This window comes from Mauremys reevesii, linkage group 6, assembly GCF_016161935.1.
Source record: "Mauremys reevesii isolate NIE-2019 linkage group 6, ASM1616193v1, whole genome shotgun sequence".
Lineage (NCBI taxonomy): Eukaryota > Metazoa > Chordata > Testudines > Geoemydidae > Mauremys > Mauremys reevesii.
The window spans coordinates 53,572,034-53,592,043 of NC_052628.1; the positions used below are offsets into that span (position 1 = coordinate 53,572,034).

The window sequence follows — 20,010 nt, forward strand, 5'->3', positions numbered from 1 at the left end:
GAAGGAAACTTTTTTAATGGAAATACAGCACACATATATTTCAATTCAGGCTATTAAACTGTGTTAAGTATTAAAGTTGATTGCCTTTCTTTTCACTAACTCATTGTGCTTTTTTATCCAAAGAAATATTAGATGGCTAAAAGTTCTCAAATAGGAGGTATTAATCTCACTCCCAAAATTAGAAAGCATGTAGTGTTGAGAGACTGGATGTCAAAATTACATGTTCATAACACTTATGCTTTGAGAATCTAGGAACCAACGACTTTTAAAATGGTAGCTAATATACATGGAAAGCCATTAGATTTTGAAGCATTCTAAATTTGGCAGTCTTGTTCTTATTGGATTATGGTAAGGGTATTCCTCATTTATATGCACCCTTTACTTTCTTCTTCTTCTTCTTTTTCTTCTTCCTCCTCCCGGAGATGACTTTTGGAGAATTTGGCAGTCTTGTTCTTATTGGATTATGGTAAGGGTATTCCTCATTTATATGCACCCTTTACTTTTTTTCTCTTCTTCTTCTTCTTTCTCCACCCCTCTTCCCCTACCCTTCCCCACCCGAGATGGCTTTTAGAGAATGAAATAGAAAGAGGTAATTTACATTAATATGCCCATCGCAGAGTTTTAAAAAGTTGTCAACATAGGTATAGCGGCAGTAGCAGTCGTATACCTAGGTATGCAGCTTCCACTTGAAAAATTATGTAAAGCACTTAAATATAAAGAAAATTGCCAAAATATCTGTTTTACAGTATTGCCATTTAAAAGGGGCAAAATAAAGGGGGTGATGAGCAAAAGTCTGGGTCAGGAGCTTTTTGTAAAATAAACAAGTCCCTGTTTACTTGCTATGTATAAACAGCCACTCACCAAACTGTATTTCTCTGCAGGGGCACCACTTTCAGATAAAAACATGGATCTGATTGGCATCATCCAGTATCCATGGAAACCCTGGTAAGTACCTCTCTCAGTGTGCACTCCTCTTATTCAGGGTTTAAAAGCTGAGTACTGAATAAGTGAGTGTTTTATTTAATAATTATACAGGAGGTACTTTTTAGAAGCTTGCTAACGAGAAACAGATTCTTGTTTTTTGTGTGTGTCATAATAAAGCCCTTATGTTTTCACCATATTTAATAAAATCACGTGTTTCATTTCAAGCCCTCCATCAGATCTCGTTCTTAAATACAAAACAACCTTCTCAATGTCCTAATGAATGGGAATTCAGAACTTTTTGAAGACCCATTAGTGTCTGAAAGATAATGATCATAGTTCTTGTTCCTTTCGTGTTTAAGTACTGCTCTAATTGCAGTAACCCAAGTTGTTTTTCCAACTTAATACAGGGGAAAATCATTAATAAAAATAGACTTTTTTGTTTTTGTAAATAGTTATAATCATTTATATGGCTGTTTGTTAGGTCACTGAAGTTAGCATCTTAGCAACAAAGTAATAAAGAAGATGATTTAGTTTAGAAGTAAGTCAAAGAATGATTTTTCTATTAATGTGTGCTTGCTGCAGTACTCAACTTAAAGTACCAAGCTAAAGGACAGTATAAGAAAAGTAATGTTACATCTTCATATTTCCATACAGAGAAAATATTGTAGACATTAACTAAATTTATTTCCAAACCTATTATCCTGCAGAAGGCCTAGATCCAAAATAAAGGGAACAGATTACTTCAAAGTTGCCTCAGCCCAATCTCAGAATTGTTTAGCAAGTCATATATCTGATTTAAGATAAACACATTTCTCAGTACAGTTTGATTTTACTCAAGTATAATTTGATTACCATCCATTGAGTATAATTAACATTTGATAGGTATTTTTAAAAGTGCTAACTCAGTCATGTAAATAAAAAATATATTTTCCCCACCTGAGCCAGCCTGTAGTTCTAAAATGTTCTGTTAATTACAACAATTATCAGAAAACACATTTCTCTCTAGAAAGATCCAGTAGTTGTCACTGAAAGTCAACTGGTTTAGAGTCCTGGTTTTCTTAGTTTTATAGCTCTTCATATTATTTTCATTTACTCCCATTATTTTTTTTTTATTTGCTACCTTGTCTCAGCAACCAAGTCCCTGCTGAGTGCAGATGGCACAAATGATCTCTCTGCTGATTAAGCCAGAGCGACATTTGCAGACACTCCATGTTAAACTCCACTAACTATAATGAAAATTGTTACTTTATCACATACCTAAAACAAGATCTCTGTATCAGTCTGTACATCTATTTATGTACATGTACTTTACAGAAGTGTGACAGTTTTATTTAAATATTATGATTCTAACATAGACTTTATGAACTTGTTTGACTTTCTATTAGAGCCTTGGTAGAAAATCTGTATGTGGGCTGGCCCATTCACTTAGCAGATAGTTCTGTGGCCTGCCACATGACATTTAGGATTGTGATTGCTCTCAGGAACTCTCACTCTTTGAGCCAGCTAGGCATATCAGCGAGGTGAAACTCTCAGCCTCTGGGAAGTATGCAGGGCATACAACAATTTTGTACCTTTCCTCTCCATCATGTGCCTGTCCCTGTCCAAAGGTCAAGGTTGTTGGGGTACGATCGGGAAGTGGAATGAGACAGTAGCGCCTCTCCAAAACTTTGTGAATTCAGCCTACATATACACAAAACCTTAACCATACTCCCCATCTTGAACTATGAAAATGCCATATGTATATTTGAATAACTGGATTTGGGAAGGTTTTCCAGGTAGACCAAGATGTGCATGTGATACATATTGGGCTTGATCCAGTGAATTTGAAATCAATGGTAATTTTACCATTGACTTAATGAGAGCAAAATCAGTTCTTTTATTACTGTTTAATAGAGTACAGTCTGAATCTCCTCAGTCGCAGATCTTGGGCAGGTAAAGGGATCATTTGGACACATAAAGCTTTATCTTAAAGGTATAGTTTTCAGATCTTTGATTTTTAGTCATTAATTCCAGGATACCTTTTATCTAGCATTTGATAGAGAATTGCTTCCAAATGCTAGAAAGGCACCTTGAAGCATATTGCAGTCCCTATTTATCCTACAGAATAGAGATCAAACTTTTGGACCAAATTTCAGCTTTCAGATGCTCAGAAACTATGGCAAAAGTGCTCAGAGAGCATGATAATGGGTATAGTATAAAACTCTGGATGGCTAGATCATCAGCACATGTCCAATTATTACAATTTTATTGTTTTTTATAAATCATTTTGATAGCACCATCAGTTTATCTGACACTTTACAACCACAGATAAAGCCCTGAACACTTTACAGTGCACATCAGACAAATCCTTGTGGGGGAATCGATAGGCTTATAAGTGGACCACAACATGGCAACTGGGCAGAACAAACGTACTAGACCAAAGCCAACATGGACAGTGGGCCCCCTGTGGCTAACCTACCCCTACTCAGCACATCGGAGACTGAGTCTGAGGAGGAAGACACTACCATGGTGTATCCAGATGAACCAAGGGAGAGTGCGACTTCTTCAGCCCTAAACCCCATGGTGGAAGTATTTAGACCCATTGCTGACACACCCATGCCACCAATGAGACTGCCCTGTGATGCAGGGGCGGCTCTACAAAGTAGGCTGCCCCAAGCAGCGCGGAGCGCTGCGCCGCCCTTCCCCAGTCCCGCGGCGGGTCCCCTCTTCCCGCGGCTCCGGCATCCTGGGGAGGGCGTCATTTGGCTCCGGTGGAGCTCCCGCAGGCATGCCTGCGGCAGGTCCACGGAGCCGGGCGAGCGGACCTGCCGCTGTCTTGCGTGCGGGTGCTCAACCGGTGCCGGGGGAAGACGGGCCCCGCCGCAGGCATGACTGCGGCAGGTCCGCTCGTCCCGGGCTCCGGTGGACCTGCCGCAGGCATGCCGGTGGGAGCTCCACCGGAGCCAAATGACGCCCTCCCCAGGATGCCGCCCCAAGCGGGCGCTTGGCCCGCTGGTGCCTAGAGCCGCCCCTGCTGTGATGACACATCAAGGTTATTGGACAGTGGAAACATATAGGTGGAAGGTTTCCTGGATGCCTTGGGCCTTCCACTATTAGAATCAGAGATGCAGGGGCCTATGCCAGTAGGCAAGGGATCCTCAAAGCCCAAAAGTTGTCCCTCTGCCCCTGCAATGCTCACTCTCAATAGGCGGGACAGGGTTATAATGCCATTAAGCCAGTTAACTTATGATGCATCTGGGCTGGCTAGTGAAGAACCAGTACACAGGCTTAATTCACAGGCTTGTGGAAGCCATAGTGGGTATTCTGAGGCTCTTTGAGCGGAACTAATGAATTTGGTATAATATGGAGTGTGATCTGTCGGTACAACAAATTCTCGGCTGGGAGGAGGATACAAGCAGAGTCTGAATGAGCTCTCCCCTGACATCTAGTGGTGAGCTGTGGGAAAAGACTTCAGGGGCTGATCTCGTTTGAATGGACACACGCACCCTGCCTAAGTGCTCAATTTTATGGGATTGCTTGCCCATTTGATCACTTGTGGCTGGTGTTGGATCCCCAGTATCCTTGTTATTGTGGCAGAAGTAATAAAGAGTTGTTATCCTTATTGTGTGAACCAAGGGCAGCAGAACTGTACCTGGCATACCCCAATGGAGGGACTCACCCTCAACTGAATGGTACTCCCTAGGCAAGGGATGTGGGTTCCAAAGCCCAATGAGTTGAAAAAGGGTGGGGAGAGGTACTTTTACCTGGTGTTGTGGGACCTGTTTAAGGGTCCTAGACACCATTTGACCCTTTCTGTCTCCACAGTATAATAAAAGAGCTAATTTAGACTCAATTGAGAGTCTTATTACATGCTGCAGAACTGAAATCACTGATATCTAGTTCTAAATACTGTCTCTGTTGCAAGAGACTGCCCAGTGTGCACCAGCAGTGAGGCTCCCCCACTAACAGCTGAAATCACTGAGAGCTGTGTTAAGTGGGGGGCCTGGAAGATATCTTGGCAAGTGGACAGCAGTGTGGCTGATGGAGAGGCGTGGCAAGAGGACAGCAGGGTGACTGGTGGAGAGGGCCAGAGCAGAGCCCCACAGAGAGGCATGGCAATTGGCCATTGGGGCGATAAGCGAGTGCCCAAGCTGCAGAGCATGTAAGGTGCCTCCTTGCCCCCCCCCCCCGCACCACAGGGTGGAAGGTGAACTCTGCAGATGAATCTCTGAACTCTGAGACTGCACTGGCCAAGGACAGCAACTGTGAGTGGGGTGCAGAGAAGGGACAGGCACGTTAAAGGGACTTTTGGGTTGCAGGACTTAAGACCCTGACGGGAAAAGGACACTGCCCAACTTACTTGGGGGTGGGTCTTTTGCTCATGGTTTATGTTTATGAACCCTAATTGTGGTGTTTTCCCAAATTAATGCTGAGTAACTTCCCTCCTTATATTAAAATTTTTTGCTACACTCAGACTCTGTGCTTGCGAGAGGGGAAGTATTGCATCTTAGAGGTGCCCAGCAGGTGGTGTGTAATTGTCCCAGGTCACTGGGTGGTGGCTCGAGCTGATTTTGTGTTGTATTGTTGAAAAAGAACCCCTTGATACTGAACCCAGCCCTTCTTGTTGCTGGCTCCACCTGGCAGAAGGGTCACACTAACATGAAAAGAAAAACAGGACAGCAGTTCAGGCAATGGGGAGAGTCTGGGGATCATTCATGAGAAGAGGCAAGCAGGAGGGACTGTTTGAAGAGGTAGTTTTTAAGGAGGACAGACATAAGGAGGGTGCAGACGGATGAGAGCAGAGAGAGTGTTGCAAGCAGAGCCTCCTGAATCTGATATTTTGGAGGCTCCAGAAAGGAGAAGGCCCCAAAGGTCTGCCTAGTCAGGTACCTGAAACTTGGAACAGGGGGCTAGACAAGAAGCCAGATTGACATGCCAGGCAATCAACTGCAGACCCTCGGTACCTTGCACATTGCTGGGACTGCCCAGAGAGAATTGTGTCTGGAGACAAATAGTGTTTGGGGAAAAGGTGTTGACTGCATGGAGTCCACTGCCATCAATAGGAGGAGACACAATCCTTCTCTTGCTCTTGAAGAAAAGGTGTACAGAGAGCTCAGGGTCCATGGTTCCTAAGGAGAGCCACTGAGGTGAGAGAAAGAAGCTGGCTCTTCTACTCTTGGAGATGAGGAGTTCTCCAGAAGCGGGCTACACAGGTGTAGGCAACAGAAAGACAGAAGACAAAATATTGGGAAAAGCAACCCGCTGAGTAAAGCACTTTAGCATCTGACTAACTTTAAGCACGTGAGTGGGTCCCATAAACCAATGAGATTATACATATGCTTAAAGTTATGCACAGGCTGAAGTGCTTTCCCAAATTGGGGCCTAAAGCAGAGGACTGGGAAGAGTGTAAGCAAAGAGAAGAAGAGTAAAAGGAAATGAGAGTAGATATGTAAGTGGAGACAAGATTAGGGCCTCATAGGTAGAGATGAGGAACGTGAATTTTATGCAGCAAGATAAGATCAATAGAGAGATATAAAGGTATCAGGAGGGGATGTGGTCAGAGAGGAAAATTACATTAGTAGCAGCATTTTGAACAGTCTTGAGGAGGAAGTGTTGAGTATCAGTATGGCCAGATAAGGGAAAGTTAAAGTAGTTAAGATGAGATGGCCAGTTAATCAACAAGAATTTCAGCAATGGCACAGAGAGGAAATGGTGGATTTTAGACATTTATAAAGAAAGAAGAGACAGGACTTTGAAGGAGACCGGATGTGAAGGAGGAAGGACAGAGTACAGTCAAAGCTACACAGAGATTACAAACCTGAGACAGGAAGGAGAGTGGAATTGTCAATGCAGACTAAGGTGGGTGGTAAAGGAAACATTTTAGGAAGAAAGATAAGAAATTTAAGTTGGAGGGCTTCAGTTTGAGATGGTGGCTGCATAGCCAAGAGGAGATGTGGCTAGAAATGCAATACTGGACAAGGAATGGTCAAAGGTAAAAAGATAGACTTGCAAACCACTTGCATAAAAGCAGTGGAAGTTGAAGGCATGGAAGGATATAAGATCTAGGAGAGAGTTAAACTAGAAAGAAAAGGAGAGGAACTGAACCATCTGGGACACCAAAAATAGGAGAAGAGGATGTACATATCAGAGAGTGGAATTTGACTAAGAACATAAGAAAGGCCGTACCGGGTCAGACCAAAGGTCCATCTAGCCCAGTATCTGTCTACCGACAGTGGCCAATGCCAGGTGCCCCTGAGGGAGTGAACCTAACAGGCAATGATCAAGTGATCTTTCTCCTGCCATCCATCTCCATCCTCTGACGAACAGAGGCTAGGGACACCATTCTTACCCATCCTGGCTAATAGCCATTTATGGACTTAGCCACCATGAATTTATCCAGTCCCCTTTTAAACATTGTTATAGTCCTAGCCTTCACAACCTCCTCAGGTAAGGAGTTCCACAAGTTGACTGTGCGCTGCGTGAAGAAGAACTTCCTTTTATTTGTTTTAAACCTGCTGCCTATTAATTTCATTTGGTGACCCCTAGTTCTTGTATTATGGGAATAAGTAAATAACTTTTCCTTATCCACTTTCTCAACATCACTCATGATTTTATATACCGCTATCATGTCCCCCCTTAGTCTTCTCTTTTCCAAACTGAAGAGTCTTAGCCTCTTTAATCTGTCCACATATGGGACCCTCTCTAAACCCCTAATCATTTTAGTTGCTCTTTTCTGAACCTTTTCTAGTGCTAGAATATCTTTTTTGAGGTGAGGAGACCACATCTGTACACAGTATTTGAGATGTGGGCGTACCATGGATTTATATAAGGGCAATAATATATTCTCAGTCTTATTCTCTATCCCCTTTTTAATGATTCCTAACATCCTGTTTGCTTTTTTGACCGCCTCTGCACACTGCATGGACATCTTCAGAGAACTATCCACGATAACTCCAAGATCTTTTTCCTGACTCGTTGTAGCTAAATTAGCCCCCATCATGTTGTATGTATAGTTGGGGTTATTTTTTCCAATGTGCGTTACTTTACATTTATCCACATTAAATTTCATTTGCCATTTTGTTGCCCAATCACTTAGTTTTGTGAGATCTTTTTGAAGTTCTTCACAATCTGCTTTGGTCTTAACTATCTTGAGTAGTTTAGTATCATCTGCAAACTTTGCCACCTCACTGTTTACCCCTTTCTCCAGATCATTTATGAATAAATTGAATAGGATTGGTCCTAGGACTGACCCTTGGGGAACACCACTAGTTACCCCTCTCCATTCTGAGAATTTACCATTAATTCCTACCCTTTGTTCCCTGTCCTTTAACCAGTTCTCAATCCATGAAAGGACCTTTCCTTTTATCCCATGACAGCTTAATTTACCTAAGAGCCTTTGGTGAGGGACCTTGTCAAAGGCTTTCTGGAAATCTAAGTACACTATGTCCACCAGATCCCCCTTGTCCACATGTTTGTTGACCCCTTCAAAGAACTCTAATAGATTAGTAAGACATGATTTCCCTTTACAGAAACCATGTTGACTATTGCTCAAGAGTTTATGTTTTTCTATGTGTCTATGTGACTATATATTAGAGAGGGAATTGGAACAGGTTGCCAAGTCTGCAGCAGTAATATATCTGTACAAGTACATTACATTCCCCAACTTTAGACCATCATTATAAGAAACTGTATGGAACAGTTACTCCTGGTCAGGGGGATGAAGTAACTTCAGACACATACAGGAATACTAGACAGTCACTGTAAATGTGCAGCATGCAAAGTATATGACCTTGAGGAGAGGTAACATGGCAAGCCCCAACATGCATCATTTTATGGCTCAGCAGGGTCTGTACAATTCAGCGCAGCAGTCAGAGTAGCTTCAGTTACAGTGGGTCCATGTAGCGGGCTTGATGAAGAGACACCATTTTACACCAGCTGAAGATCTGGCTCAGTACGTGGTGCACAAGTGGTCTGCTCAAGAACAAACAAAAGACCTAGCTCTGCAACCCCCCATGCAGGATTAGACTCTTTATGGGTAAAAAGACAAAGATTTTCCTGGATTGGCTAATGCCCATGTACCACAGCACTGAAGAAATGAAAACATTGTTAGGGCTATAGACAGAGATTTCCCAAATGGTTATGGGATGCATATCTTCCAGTAATTTAAATTAATGTCTCAAAATCTTATAGACTAGTTTGAAAATCTCCACTATACTGTGGTTGGAGAGAAAAGAGGAAACTTCTTTGGAATGCCTGAGAAATAATTTTATTTAAGTCCCCCAAAATAAGTTGAATATAAGACATTTTACAATAATTAATTTAGTATTAACTTTCTCTTTCAATACACTGTGATCTGCAAGGTTCTTTTGCTGTGTTATATTGTTTGTTTCATTTATGAATTGTCTAACTTACCAAGAGATAAAACATAGATGTGAAAGTAAGTGATTGTTAATTGGGACGTATTTTAAAAAGAAATTACACACACACACACACATATATATATATATATATATATATATATATATATATATATATATATATATATATATATATACACACACACACACACATATACACTTAGGTGCTTCAAAAACTAAAGAATTTTACTGTGAAGTTAATAACTTGGTGTATTGACAGATTCATTATTTAGGTTTACTTCAGTATTTGAAATAGAAATATTTAGAACAAACATTGTAGGGGCTCCATTTTTATGTAAGTGGAGAATAAAGGATTCCACTAAAATTCCCATTTACAGGCAGAGTTAATTACTTCCTATTCTTGCTAAAAGTCACCCATACTTATTTGTTTTCTCCTAAGTTGCTGCAAGGTCCAGTTTTCTAAATATGCCCTGTTCAGAGTACTAGGGACTTGTTTTGGTTCTGCCCTGTTACTTGAACTAATGGTGCTTACTAATGAACTAGTAAATGGACCTCCTGCTTGTCTTAATATATGATTTTTCATGCTATATGAATAGCTGAGTTGAAAAATATAATTATAGATGGAGCTGGTAGCACAGCCTGTACTTAAGGTTGCTTGACACTTCCCATTATAAGATCCTGTATGCCTAACTTTAACTGTTCAGGCTGACATTTTCCATGCTGGGTGTCTGCATCAGAATTTTTTTTTTTAAAGCTTCAGCTAAAATGGTCCAGCCATTCCCAAGATCGAGATTAGAAAAAAATACTATATTTTGTCCATGTTAAAAAAAATTCTTACAGTTGTTTCACTGAGAAGGCCCAGCACCTCCATGGTTTGGAGCAGGGACTTGTCGTTTGCCATGAGTGAGGGTGTCACCCTTGTGTCAGGATTGTGCCTTTTATTGTCTCTGTGAAAATTTACCCAAATTTGGCCAAGCAATAAGCCTCTGAAAAGTAGCTGTCGCACATGCTCTGTAGAGACTGGTTTGACACCCAGGCAGCTAAGAGGAGGAAGTGATTAAACACTGTATTGTAATCCATACGTACAAGGGGGCATTTTCTAACATTTGAGTGTTTTACTTTGCAAGCTTAGCATTCCTTTACTGTAGTTGTTTTGGGATTGGGGTTGAGCTGGCTGCTCTGGTAGAAGGATTGTGCCTCAGCAGCCAGCCTACTCCCACTCTACATGGTCCCAGATTCTCAGTGCAAAGGAATGAATACACAGGCTGCACTGTCTTTGCCTCTATTTCCTCCACTACATGTACCTCTGGGGCTGGTATGAGGAAGAAGTCCCTGCACATTTTGCCTGGACCTTCCTATGAGTAGGAAGGTGTATTTCATCTTACTCTCCCCCATATACCTCCTTACACCCCGGCAGGCCCCAGGGACAATGTGGCCCTAAATGACATCTCAGAAAAATCTCAGATTGAATTGGTATATTTTGAAATATTGAGACGTTCAATGACCATTTATTTATAGCATGTAATTCCATTTCTCTGAGGGTTGTGTGGTGCTTTTTCATTAATGCACATATTCACTGAGATTGAGACAAGAGTGTTTCCTTTAAGAGCCTCGGATTTGGACAATTATCCAAAATCAGATTATAATAAATGACAGCCTTAAGAATTTTGATTAACCTCTAAATAAATGTTACTTTGGGAAAATCCTGTCGGATGCACTAATGATAAGTTGTGAAGTACTAGTAATTGCAGGCATAGCTTTATAGATAACGTAGTTAATTGATACCTCCCTCCCAAACATGTATAAGACATCAGCTGCCATGAAGCTGGAGTGATTGTAACAGTATATACAACAGTTTATATATATTAAATATGACATGTGTAAAATGGAAAGATAGAGTGCTTACCAGGGTCATCTAATCATGGCCATTTGATGCCTGTGGTCAAGTAAATTTTTAATGATACCCAGGCACTACACACCTTTTAGCCTTCTGAAGAGGTAAGTATACATTGATCTGCCCTGGTTAGCCTTTCAGAGAAAATCAGACATCCCAGTAGGAAGAACACTATATAATAAAGTGAGAGCTTCTTTAGCCGCCAACGCAGCATTGTCCATTGGATGCCGGTATTGTTTCTTCGTTTTTACTTAGCCCATGTTTATTGTTGTCATTGCCTGGCAATGTAGCATTAATGTTGTTACATGAAAAAGTGTGAGCAAAATTCAGACAGGAATCTGATTCTAAAAAATCTTCTGTATTAATGGAAACCTGCTAAAGTGCACATTCCTTCCTTTCATAATGCATTGGGGGCTGACTGCATACCGAAATGCTTGAGAATACACTGGGGCCGTCTCAGCCAGTGGTTCTCAACCTTTCCAGACTACTGTACCCCTTTCAGGAGCCTGATTTGTCTTGCATATCCCGAAGTTAAAAATTAATTGCTTACAAAATCAGGCAAATATACAAAAGTGTCACAGCACACTATTACTGAAAAAATGCTTACTTCCTCATTTTTGCCATATAACTATTTAAAAAAATTAATTGGAATATAAATATTGTACTTATATTTCAGTGGCATATACAGCAGTATAAAAAAGTCATTGTATGAAATTTTAGTTTGTACTGGCTTAGTTAGTGCTTTTTATGTAGTCTGTTGTAAAACTAGGCAAATGTATAGATGAGTTGATGTACCCCCTGGAAGATCTCTGCCTACTCCCAGTGGTACATGTACCCCTGGTTGAGAACCACTGCTCTAAGCAGTTCTACTGAGAAGTGTGATGAGCTGCCTGATTATAAAGATGGCAGAACTATCTTGCCCCTCCCCTCCAAATTTCCCAATGAACAGTTTTCATATCTTGACTAACAAGGATAATGGTATGATTAAGTAATGTTAGTTAAGTTTGAGGAGGGAGGGATAGCTCAGTGGTTTGAGCATTGGCCTCCTAAACCCAGGGTTGTGAGTTCAATCTTTGAGGGGTCCACTTGGGGATCTGGGGCAAAAATTGGTCCTGCTAGTGAAGGCAGGGGGCTGGACTCAATGACCTTTCAAGGTCCCTTCCAGTTCTAGGAGATAGGTATATCTCCAATTTATTTTATTATATATATATTTAAGTGCACAGCAGTCCTCAGGTAAAGGGTGTTATACTTGTGAAAAGTATTATTAATATTGTTTATTTTATTCAGTATAGGAAAATCTAGTTTATAACATGAGAAATAAACCTGCATTTATTTTTCACTAGTGTGGTCTTGTAAGCACTTCTCTATCTTTCTTGCTTATTCTGACATGTTTTGGTGGAGGTCTTCAGATTATTTTGTAACCCTCTTTGTGTACCCTACCCCCTCTTTAGTTGTCACTTGTGGCACACCTTTTAAATCTATATTAAGTAGAGAGACCTAATTTTTCATATAAAAGTCATAAGAATGCCCCATAAATAGGCCCTGTCCCCATCTTCTATTATTGTATTCATCCAGTGTCTGATAGGCTGGCTAACTAGCACTGTGACTTGCATTACTGCATTTCCTGCTAGCTTCATATGCCTTATAGAGTTATTCTTCAAGATGGCTTTAGACATCCTTTATGTCTGGACTCTTCAGAGTCACAAAGGCCCAGATCCACAAAAGGATTCTAGGCATTGAAATGCTGAGCAAATCTGGGCCATAGAAATCTAGGCTTTAGGCACCTAAGTCCCTTTGTGGATCTGGGCCAAAGTCCACAATCAGATACCATGGTAATGACTGTGGTATAAAAATACAGACATTTTTTCTCAGATGTTTTAAGGCAGCTCTTCTGCGGTCACTAACAAAGGTTTTTTCACTACTGCTGCCAAGCCAGCACCTGAAAACAGCAGGTGGGCACAGACACTACATTTTGGTCTGGGAAGTATATCCTTCACTCTCAGCTCTGTACTGCTCACTGTCCTTCCTAACCTAGTTGTCAGAAAGGCCAGAACTATGTCATTTCAAACCCCAAGTGATCCTTCTTTGCATGTACAGACAAATAAACTTAGAGATGTCTCCTCAGTCCAAATAGACCAAATCTCCAAAGGCCTTCAGTTACAGTTGTTCACCATGGCTGAGTAAACTCCATATTCACTCCCTATTCATATTACAGCGTACCAACTGTGATTGGCATGATACCTGTGACCAAAGGGATATCAGTGTCCAAAGGGTTAACTTCAGCTCAGCTTCCTCCCACCCTTGCATTTATAGCCACAGCTATAAGAGTGGCTACCCAAGAAAGGGGTGGGGAAATGCTGCTGGGAAGATAGGGCTCTGTATCCAGTGTGGTAGGACTGAGCTGAGCCTCAAGCTGGGGAATTTTCTGTTTACATTTTATTAAATTTACATTGTAGACTGTCCCTTGAGAAAAACTCCTTGCAGGCTGCAACCATTTTTCCAGTTGAGTTATTCTACCACCTTAAACCACCCTACTTAAAATATAAAGCCACGAGGTCAGTTTATTACCACCTAGATGTAGGCATTTCTTCTCTCTCCTCAATTGAAAAATGATAGATTCATGCAAATTCAGCAGTTCTGTTAAGGGCAAAATGTCATTGCCATTTGCCCAGTGAATATAGTCAAACAGTGACACAGGCCAAAATCCTGATTTTTTTTTTAATTAGTCCTGAATGGATGTTAGCCAAATACATAGAGAGTTCATCATTTTCAAACAACTTTTTGAAGGAAAATGACACTCTTTCCCCCAAGTAAAAGCTATCTTGTTTCTGAAAAAAAGAAAAAAAAATCTTGGTGGGGTGGGGAGAGAAGGAGAGTCCAAACATTTCATGAAGTGTTATTATTTTGCCAGTTCTAACCATGGTGAAAATTTTACTCCCAGTTGTAAAATAAACATGAAAGAACCTTCTCTAATGTGTAGCAGATTTTTCATACTTAATCATAAGGAAAAAATGTTGAAGGCCAAACTCTTTCATATGATAATAATGCATCATTTCAATTTATGGCTTATTTCTAAAGATATGGTTATATAAATTAGGGCTAGAGTGTACCTGTATGCACCTGAGAGAAATCCTGCTGAGGCACAATTCCTTCTCTGATTGCTCAGTGGGTGGAGTGGGGTAGTAATTTGCTGCAGGGGTTAGGAGTGCTGTGGTTATGACTGCCTGCCGATTAGTCAATAGTGACTCCTGTGGCTGATGAAAGATGGTCAATTCTCAGGGCTACAGAAGACACCCATCACTTCCTTGGCTCTATTTGTGTGTGAGGTTACTTATAGGAAATATATTATATGATTCCCTGTACATTTTTCTAGTTTTCCTCTACTCTCAGAGCCTTAGCAACTGTAAATTGACATTACTCCACAATGGAGTGACACCAATTTACACCAGCTGAGGAACTGGATCTTATACTCTGTTACCTTCATACACCTTATGCAATAGTCTTTGAAACTTCAATTAAGATCACTGTTTTTGAAATGGATAAGATCATATAAGCACACTATAACATGGAATAATTTTGCCCGGGGACTTGAATAAAAAATGTTATCTGTGGCTGGTCTGCTATGAGGCACTATCTTCAAGGCCCTGTGTACTCTGTGGCTAGCTTGACCTAAATTATGCTGCAACATTCCCAGTTTTTTGTTGCATCAGGCTGGAAGTTCTGCAATAGCGTCAGGCAAATTATAAATGGAGGTTTTTACTAAATTAATTACAGAAAACAAATAATATGAGTAGTACAGTATCCCTGTGCTATTTATTTTAATATTGCATTCCACTGATTTTACACTACCCAAACATTTTCATTATTGATTGTGCTGCAGACTTTGGTATTGAAACTTGGAGGAAAAGATAGAGGTTTTGGCAGCTAGGTAAAGGAAAGCTGGGGCTTTTATACCTGGGAAGGTATTGTAGGCAGTTGAGGCAGGATAAACTGGATGTTTCTGCAAAAATAAGCAGCTGTGAAATAGTTGACAGTGTTGGCCATTTAAATTATCATTATTATGTTCCAGAGATAATTCAACAGGTGAAATCAGTGGGGCAGTTCACACTTACAAGAGCTATTTTTTTTTAGTTTTCCTGCAAATCCAGGCACACATCAACTCATGAGTTTACATTCAGTTGTTTTCTTTGCAACTATAAGGCTAAAAAAACCCCTTTATTTTGAATAATGAGAGCTGAGATCCTTCAGCAAAATTCTGCAATGGTGTGTGGATTTTTTAGCAAATTCTGTTGCCACAGGCCGCTGGCCATTGCCAAATTGGTTGATAAACACAGACACTTGTTTTATTAACGTACTTTCTTCAGTTAGTGCTTAAATGCACTGGAAGTGGCCTTTTGGAAAGCATAGGTCATGATACAGCAATTACTGTTTGGATCTCTGCTGTTCTTCAATATTTATTTAACTTGACAATAGGGTAGCTACAGCTTCACAGTTTAGATCATTTATTTTTATGGTTTAAATGTTTGTACAGTAGCAAAATGGTTTAGCATATCTGCAATAGAACAGTGCCTCATGTTGCAGCTGCTTTGGCTTTCTTTAGTTTAGGCTCCATGCAGGGTGGGTTGCTTTAGGAAACTGGCAAACTTTAAAACCACTCTTCTGCTAGCCAGAAGTGGTTTTTTGATTGTTCCAATGTACTGTACCCGCAGCAACAAACCCGTGAAAGCTCATTTTGGGAAGAACCGCCAGTTTGGGCCAAAAGGGTCTGTGGGGGGAGTGCACAGTAATCTTTTTGTTGACAGTGACAGTGAAAAGCTGCCTAGGTCTAATTAAAAACTCTTTAAATTGAAAGGGAAACCTATCTCCTCCATCAGTGTGCAGACAGTGGATTTCTTTTATGTGTTATTCAGCAATATATCAATGAATAGGCTGAAAAAATAGCAAATGATACAAAGCATTTACATTCATTTCAGTACACGTTGAACATCTGTTTAGCTACTTATATAGTGGCCATCATCACCATAATATTTATGTGGGGCTCAGTTATTACTGCATTTATCCCACAGCACCCTTGTAACATAGGGTAGGTGTTATCATCCTTATCCTCATTGATATTGTTATTATCCTCAAGGATGATAAACTGAAGCATAGCAAGATTAAATGACTGTCTTAAGGTCTCCCTTCTGCTTCTATCAGCATGGGTAAGGAGACCGGAAAAGAGATCTGGCAGTGGGAGGCACGGTAGGGGAAAGAGCTAGGAAGCCCCTCAGGAGTGGAGGTGGTCTGTGGGGATCTGGATCCATGTAATGGGGCAGGGCTGAGAGCTGGCTTCACCTCACTGGATTCTTCCATCCCCACAACCCTGAAGGAGAAACTCAAGCAATTCACTGCAGACAGAGTCTGATGGAATTTGTGCAGGTTCTCCCTCTATGTCATGAAACCCCACTCCATCCTAAAGGGAAAGTCTGAGGGCAGTCACAGCTAAGTGGTAAGGAGCTATGCAGAGGGAGCCAACAGTCTAAAAGTGCATGGGAAAGGGGTTTCTGTTTGGACCCTTGCTGCTATAGGCCCAAGAGATCAATATGGATTTTGTGATATCATTGGGTTTAGGATGTCTGCCTCTTCCCTGGCAGGAGGGTGCATTCCACTCCTCCAGCAAAAAAATGAAGAGGAAGCTACAGTTTCCCACACTTATAATGCAGGTGAAACCCAAATAGGAGGAGATGGGGCCCTATGTAATGTACAAAAAAGGAGGTAAGATTTTGGTTCCATATATCTAAATAACATTACTGAGTTTTAGAGATAAAAGTATTTGGGACAGTAGAGAAAAGTTAAAAAGAAATCAATTGATTTACAGTTTCTAAACCAGATTCTGATGCCCTCATGCTGGATTATACTTTATTCCACTGGAGTTCATGGGACACAGTGTCAGTAAAAGTATCAGAGTCTAGCCTTGAGTAAACTTTCACTTACTGAAAATTCATCAAGAGCTTCAGCTCCTACACATATGTATGCATGCAAAAAAACAGGTCTGATTTTGTTCAGTTACAACGTGTATTGTATTTTTCTCCTCTACAAGCTCCATAAGATTGGCATTATCCTGTAGTAGTGTCACAGCCTGCAGTCGTTTAATGCCACTTCTTCTGAGGCCAGGATTCCACGCCCAAGTGCATTTAGTAGGTCAGTACAGTAATTTTAAATGTCTTTCTTTCAATCTTTTGCCATCTTCAATTATACCTTTCCACCCTACTATTTGTGTAATTTTCTTCTGTCTGAAGTCTCTTTACTGTTGTTCTCTATTGCACAGCATGACAAATTACCCATCAAGCCATATCTTTTCAGCCCAGAAATGCGCAATAACACAGAGTCATGGCATTATCACATGTTGTGCACTTTATTTCCTCACAGTTCATTCAAGTGTGTCACTTTATTTTCTGCTTCCTTTTGTCATCACAAAGATTAACCATTTTATCCTTCCTAAACTTTAGAAACAATTAGAAATTCACTGTATTGTAAGATGAGTGAATACCTATTCAAGCTTCTATAAAGTATACTTTTCCTATTATATGTAGCAAAATTATGTCCATGTATCCTGAGTCTATGTAGAAGCAAAAGCTTTAGTCCTTATTATACAGCTGACTAACCTTGGCTATGGACAAGAGAATTATTTGTAGCCCCTGGCCACTAAACAAATTAACCGAAAGACACCGTTCAGTTTGATAGTGAGTGCAAGATTCTCTTGGGAGTTATGAAACTCTCTGAACCAGATGTGTGCAATACATATAGTTCTTTCCCTTTCTTTAGCTCAAGATAAATACCAATAATTGTACATCTTGTACTGAGATCTCTCACAGACATTGCAAGTATGTGTTAGAAAAATCAATCAGAATAGCTGAGATAGCAGGGCTGCAGCTGATATGTAGAAGGAATCTTTAGAAGTTGTGATTAAGATGATATAGAGAAAGTTCCTTCTTAAATGCCTCATTTAGTGCACTGATAATAACTTATTAGTATTCTGCCGGAACAGTATGCAAGTTACGTGCCCAGTGACTCCTGAAGGGTCTGCAGTATTAATTTACAGATTGAAGTGAATGGCTGGAGCAAATTCAAAGCTCTCTTGCTAATGCATCCAGTGTTTGAGATGGGATACCATTAGAGAGAGGTGGCTTAACATTTTGCTTCAGCATCACAAATTCTTTTACAGATCACTATTGAAAGAATGGAGGAGTAAGGAAGAGGAAGAATTTTTTTTTGAAAGCCAATGTTGAAAGGGGGTGCGATGAGATATTATGTGACCAGATACAGCGTTGATGGGCATGGTATAAGAAAGTAGGCTAGATAGGCAGACAGACAAAACCTCACATATTATCATATTGTTATTAAGAAAATGTCTATACTTCATGTATATAGAATCAATAAACAGCCCAAATAGCAGTGGGAATATGACAAAAGGGTTTTTTGCTTGTTTGTTTATTTGTTTTAAATCTAAGTATCTAGGAAAGGATGAGAAGAGGAATTGCTGGGAGTATTGTATTTCGGGACTGAGGGGCATTGGCAGACCTGTGTGAGAGATCCTACAATTTGAATAGTAGGAGGAGCTAAGAGATCAGATTTGAGGTGCATTGGCAGAACTGTGTGGGGCTCAGGACTTGCCGGGGGAGCTGTAGGTTAGGCATGAGCTACTAATCCATAGCAAGGATTCAGTCCCACCCTCTGATACACATCCCCATGTATTTGGAAGACGTGTGCTTACTGTACAAGTGCTGTAGCTGATTTGCTAGGATATCAGATAGCAGAACTGAGCCCTTAGTGTTGGCATTTGGAAATCCAACCTTCTAATTACCACTACACGGAGGTTGAATTCTGAAAGGTTTTCTGAATCATTATTTCCTCACAGGTACCATGGCAGGGTTAATGTAAAAGGAAAAGGTAAAGAATTTTCTAAAAATCATGGGTTTTCAGGGAAAGGGGAAATCTTTGGACTTCTATTTTTTGTAACAAATCTGCTAGAACTCTTGAAATGACTCCAGCTGAGTGTTGGAAACCCATACTGCTGTAATTCATTAATTTATGTATTTTTCATAATTCATTCATTTTTCTTTTGTATGTCAGGCAGAAGCAGGTAACATAAAATGCAACTCCAGCACATTTCTGCATATTTCCCCCTTTATGGAAATTTGTTACTACAGCTGATAAACAGAACGATACCAGCTTTGCCACACAAATCACATTATTAAAGGTTCCAAAAACTTGACAACGTTGACAGTTGTTTTCAGCAAATGGTCGCTTCGCTGTAGTACTGTCAATGTTGATGTCCTTGTGCACATGTAAAAGAGCAATGTGATTAAGGCAAGCTTGTCCATGCTAGATATGAGCCAAGTTTTCAATCTCCTTGTGGCACCGAAAGATTGCTCAGCTGTTGCAGATAAGGCAAGAATAGATAGTAGATTTCTGCCATTTTTTAAAAATATCCTTCGCTCTGGACATGCATTCTGTAGGAATTTACCTACATCTGCTGCTGACCTAATGTTCTGGATAAGAACAGTTCATATTTGCCGTTCTCACTGGCATTGGTCAATATAGATGACACATTTCCTAGGGGAATAGTGAGGTGTCTTTGTAAAAGAAGATTTATCTGGATGAGACTAAACATATTATATACTTTTACATGCATTCTCACCATTCCTCCAGCCCCAGCCTGTCCTTGTAGTTTCTGCCCACCATATGTTGAATTTAATTTCCACAAACAATTTATGTAGTCTTTTAACCTGAGAATATTTCATGCGGATGCTTGAAAAACAATGCTAAGGAAATTACTCCTGCATCTGTTTCTAC

The 20,010-nt window shown here is 40.5% G+C and overlaps 1 long non-coding RNA gene across 1 annotated transcript in view; it reads left to right on the forward strand.

Moving 5' to 3' along the window:
* Positions 1 to 417: 417 nt before the first annotated feature.
* LOC120407824 overlaps positions 418 to 20,010 on the forward strand; it is a 59,157-nt gene continuing 39,564 nt past the window's right edge. Inside the window, exons 1-3 of the long non-coding RNA XR_005600273.1 lie at positions 418 to 466; positions 882 to 945; positions 17,255 to 17,355. This is a non-coding gene — a long non-coding RNA (uncharacterized LOC120407824). The remainder of the gene's footprint in view (positions 467 to 881; positions 946 to 17,254; positions 17,356 to 20,010) is intronic.